Source organism: Galendromus occidentalis, unplaced genomic scaffold (genome assembly GCF_000255335.2).
Source record: "Galendromus occidentalis unplaced genomic scaffold, Mocc_1.1 scf7180000076742, whole genome shotgun sequence".
Classification (NCBI taxonomy): Eukaryota; Metazoa; Arthropoda; class Arachnida; order Mesostigmata; family Phytoseiidae; genus Galendromus; species Galendromus occidentalis.
Genome location: NW_003804731.1, coordinates 71,880 through 77,602, shown reverse-complemented (window position 1 = coordinate 77,602; position 5,723 = coordinate 71,880).

Below are 5,723 nucleotides of genomic sequence, written 5' to 3'. Positions count from 1 at the left end.
GGCAGCGAACGAGACCATCGTCCGCATAATCGAAATGAGCATCCCAATGACAAGAGCTAGAATATCCAAGCCATGGTTCGACAGAGCCTGCTACCAATTGCAGATGACGCCGCTGCGCGACTGTCGAAGTCGCCGCACGCTAGAACTCCATGGACAGAGTTCACGAGCTCCGTGCCGCCTAGAGATCGTTGTTGAGACGTAAGAAGAAGAACTACGAATACCACTCCGAGAATAGACTACTGGCGGAAGCACTGGAGTCAACCGTATCGATGGCTGAGAAAGGACAGTGGCGGGCGCTTATGCTCGATACTCTCTTCCACGCTGTCTGAGCATTCCAGCAAGCTTTTCGACGGCGAGGATACAGTTCCGAGACAAATCCCGCAGGTCGAATGGGTACGTCAGACGGAAAACCTGGATGAAACCGAGATTCTGGACGCGCCGTGGCCCGTCGCAGAAGTTTTTGCCACGATCGGCTCGCTTCCGAGTTCCGAGGCACAAGGCGGCTTGACCAGACTGGATCTTGAATGAACATCTCCAGCAATGCGGAGCGATGGTACCTCAAATCACTGCTCTATTGAACGTCCGCTCCGAGAACGGGTCGGTACCAGATGGGTGGAGGAAGTGTGAGCTGGCCATTATCAAGTTTTGAGCCTTGACATAAAAAGAGCAAAGTTCAGAGAAAATTCATTTCTCTCTCAGCCAGCGGTGCCTCGGGAGGCTGATACACGATACTTCGTTGCCACGAACTTTCTATCATCAAGTCTGTTAAGCCCATGCTTCGGGTGGGATTGTCCGAAGCGAGGCTGGATCTCCTCGAAACTCGAAACCAATGTCGCCCTTCAGGTAATATGTATACTCTCTCAGAGTAATCAAGCTTCAAGTGATGTGCTTGTGAAACGGGGGAAGACGACCAGACACGCTGGCACTGTGGGCTGAGAGAGGAATGAACTTCTTGGAACTTCGTTCCTTTTATGTCAAGGCTCGAAATTCACGTGCCGAATCCAAACGAAGTCGTCCACGGTGATTTCGTATAGAACTTAGCCTTTCCTTCAGAGAACGATTCATGGAGTCCAAGTAGCCTTGCTTGCGACTCTATAATCCTTGGCGTATTCGAGATCTGGAACTTGATAAGCTCTCTCTCGTGATCGGAATATTCCGAGTACAATCATCAAGGATCGCATCGATATCTGCCTTAATAGACCCGATGACAACATCTTCGCTGTCTTTATCGATCAGCCGTTCGGCGATCAGTCTCGAGAGTATCGAGAGTTCATCCGCTTGCCCAAACTTCGTTGTCTGGCGATACTCAACCGTGAAGTCGTACCCGATGAGCAGGGGCCTATGCAGGGGGGGGAGTTGCTCTCGATTTCCCGATTGCAAGATCAACTCCACCTTGTCGAGAGCTGATTGACACTGCGCGCACCAGACGAAAAAAAAAAAACCTCAGTACCACACGAGTTTCGTGGTCAAGAAGGAGGGTTTTTCGACAATCACTGGGCAGAGTAGAAGATGAGGAAGAAAACATCGACTTGCACACCGGGTCATGATTCCGCAAGCGCCGAAGCACATGTGCGCGGAAATTGGTGGGGAGAAAGCTCCGAAAAACGGATCACAAACGGAGCGCTCGAGCTTTTATTCTTTAGGGGTGATACGAGAAGTTCCCGTCCCTTATTTTTTCCCAGCTAAGTTTTGGCTCGTCGACGCGGGTCTGAGCGACACGTTGGCAGCCTTAATGAAGTCACAGACACTTCCTAATAAGTCTTAGACTGTTTGCGTAATTTCAATGCGATAATCTTCCGCCAATCTAGTGAATCAAGCATCCTCCTCCAAGAAGCTCCGCCCCCCCCCCAAGTTCTCTCACCCCCCCATGTTCCGAGAAAATCATCAATAGGAGGACGAATGTGCCGAGGGGAGCGAAGCAATATGAAATCATCTGCAAAGGATTCCCAGAATATTCAGCTGAACTCCGATAAGAGATCTTCCACGCCAAAACAACGACAGCAGTGAGCGACATCATCGAGGGGACGACCGAGTTTTCGAACGCCTGACAAGAGAGGTCTGGTCCCACCTCACTATTGAAATCTCTCGAAGGCATCGAGTCCTGCTGACGTCGAATTAATGAACAGTAGGTCGTGATTTTCGAGTCTTCCACTAGGTGTCGCCCTCGACCCAGATGAGAACCTGATCGGCGGACTCTGACTTCGAGCTCGCCCAGACATTTTCATGACATGTACTTCTCGTATTAATACAGGAGCTCTGATTCCACCTTACCCGCGAGGCAGACCTATAGAACTCTGATTTCGCGACCGCGAGTCTAGATCCGACGCTTCGAATCAAGGTACGTGATCCAGCAACAGCTAGAAAACGAAACGCCGCCGTGGCTGAAGCCAGTCTCAAACAGCGCGGACGGGGCCGCGTTATAGAAGCTCGCCCTCGAAACCCCTGGCTGCATGGAACCGCGAGAGCCCCCTAATACCCACGTCGGCGTCGCCGCAGTTCTCGCAAGAGAGTTGCGGTGACATATCCTCGAGCAACTTTCGACGGTCTCCCAGCAACAGTAAAGGGCCGCTACTATCTGCTCTCCTCGATAGTATTTTGCTGTTGTCTTCAGAGCTGATCGTATTCACAAAGCATGGATCGGGGGATGCGGCGGCCACCCCCCGTTTGATTTTTCCGTCCAGCTTCGGGACGAGCGGATACCCGAAAATTTCCGCAGTCATCTTACGATTCATCCGGCAGGGATGTACGGTGTAGGTTTGCTTCGTCGAGCTATCCGAAAATGATTCGCGGATAGGTTCGACACTGGTAATCGAGGGCTCTCATCTGTTCCCCCTTCTGGGGCGACGTCTGTGAGCATAGTAAACTATGTACTATGAGAGATATCGATTCGCAAACCGTCAAATCGATTCGACGGAGCCTCCCTGGTCCTGGAAGGAGGACACAGGAGAGTGATCTCGCCGGCAAGCGGAGCGGAAGACGTCGAGAGCGAGCGAGGAAAAATGGCAACGGAAATCGGGAAAAAGTGGACGAAAATTAAAAAGGAGGATGGCCGCCGCATACCCCGATTCATGCTTTGTAAATACGATCGGCTCTGAAGACAGCACCAAACGACTATCGCGGAGAGCAGATAGAAGCGGGCCCTGGAAGACAGTTTCGATTATACTGCACGGTGTCATGTGTCACCGCGACTCTCTTGCGAGAGCTGCGGCGACGTAGGTGTGAGGTGGCTCTCGCCCTTTTATACGCGTGTTTCGACAAGAATTTGCGGACTCTGCTCGTGTTGTTTTCCCCGGGCAAGTTTCGGCTCCTCGAAGAGGGTCTATGCGACACGTTGGCAGCCCTCCGAGAAGTCTCGGACCCCAGACTTTTTCCTCAATTTCAACGCGAGAATCTTCCGCCGATCTAGAATTCTTTCCTGGAAAACTTCCCTGAAGTCCTTGGCTGCTTGCCGCGAGTACAAATGTCGCGCCTCGTGCACGTTGAAGCGTCGCGACAACGCTGTCGCGGCCGCCACCGGCATCACTCCGCCATCGAAACTCCAGGGCAGCGAGATTGTTGCCCGTCGTTGAGCTCAGACGAGAACTTCCAACCGACCAGGCTGGGTATTGCATTCGCAGGATGAAGCCATGCCCCGGTCAGTCACGTTCGACCTTCCCCCTGATTCCCGGCTTCCCCTCGGAAGTGGACTCTCGACGTTCCCCCTGCTCGGCGCAGGAAGCGTCTCTATGATTCTGTAATGAAGTTCTGAGGGTGTTTCCTTGTGTTTTCAGGCGTTCCCGGCAACCTCGACTACCGCTCGCTCTCTACTATGCTCTACGGCCAGTCGGATATGTAAGGGATTGAGAACCAATCTCTCAGCTCAGAGCTGATCAAGTCATCAATCTTTTATTTACGAGGCTACGGGACGGAAGATTGCCCAAAGTCAATAGGTCAATAAGCATGCAAACAGAGAGGACGCGTATTTAAGAGCCGGAATACATATTGAGAGGAACGAATATCAATAAAGCGTATGGAGGGACGAACAAACAAAAAAGCAAACAGAGGAGCACCAGTGACGAGATGCCATACTGCCTCCCTCTACCGTCACGAGCGAGAGCTTGTTTCTGAACTCGAGCTAGTATTTCACTAGCGAGAGGATGGTATCGAGGAATTTTCATAATTTCAACGAACGGCGTGATCTCGAAGAAAATTTGAGTTCAGGCTTTACCGAAGATTCGATGGATGATTTATCCGAGACTTGATCTTCTGCCATATCTTTCTCTCTTGTTTTCCCCCGTATCCCTGTCGAAGAATTCGGGAGTCTTGACATTCGTGACGAGCGCGAAGATTGAAAGATTCGCGCAAGCGCCGTCCGCATCAGCCTTAGGATAACTCTTACGTTTATTGTTCCTTTTCCCGATATGAGTCAAGCCGAAATTGTTGTGAGGACGTGCTGAGCAGGAATGATAAAAACTCCAAGGAGTCTTCCTCGGACGATGCTCTGTTTCGCAGAAATGCTACCTTTCCTAAGTTGAAGCCCTGGGACGTGGTATTCGCGATGCCCGTGAGTGCATGAGATTCGTCGGTCATCAAGAATGTGTGCCTGTTGTACGAGACAAATAAAGCTGCCATACGGAACATTGAGTCGCGGAGGTGCGAACGAGGAAGCATACGGAAAAATGAAGCAGAGAAGAAACCGACGGAAAGAAACCCAGGTTGTGCTGAAGCGACGCCAACTACCTACCCACATATCGGTCAACAACGATGGAATTGACCGAAGTCGTATCATGAAAATCCGCCTCGGAGGTCGAGCTAGACGCCGGTGTGCTCTTCGTTCCAAGAGATGTTCTTACCGTCATTGCGATCCGCATAGCTTCAGCTTTGGTAATGCTTATATATGCGTACGCTCGTCGGCAAACTGGGAATTCAGAGACTCCCCGGCCAGAGGCCGGAGCTCTCGGGGAGTCCTCTGGCTCGAGCAACGCTCCCTTGCTCATACCCCCATATTGCTGTGGACTCCTCACGCAGAGTTCGAACCTCGGGCAGGAACGGTATTTCTCCCACTTCACTATTCCTATAGGACGAATGTCATGGAAGGCATACTCCACATTCATAGGGAACACTCTCCCTACACTCCCGACTTGTGGGAATCAAGCGATAATCGGCTGAAACGATCACGATGAGCCCCTGGGACGCGGATCAGCACAACTTTTCTCAAATCCCGTCTGGGCAAGATCAGCGCAATAGCTCATCTCCACCCGCGGCGAAGTTTCAAAAATAATTGTAAACAAACATGGCGACGCCCTCATCATCTGGAGCGGCGGTGCGCGAGTTCGACTTTGTGATTTGAGACCTCCGAGAGTTCTTCGAAGATCGGAGGGGGTATCAGTGCGACTCACCAATGTCCGAGAAGCTATACAGACTGTTCCTGAATCTACTACCGAAATACCGCGTCGATCCCGAGCGAAAAGCTAGATGTTTGGGTGAATTGGTGCGAAGAAACGTCTCTCAAGCTTTTCCAGAAGGAGGGAGAACTGTTCTCCCTGATATCAAACGCTGTGAGTCCAGGGCAGCCCTCGTATGGCCCAGAGTCCGTTCGTGGGATTTCACAGGCGGCAGAAAGATACTCCCCGAAATTCCTTCAAGCACTGCACGACGCGGAGACTCCTCTAACTCGTGCCGCATCATTCACAGGGGAGGCAAATTATGCTGCTCTGGAGGTTATAGCTAATGACATACATAAG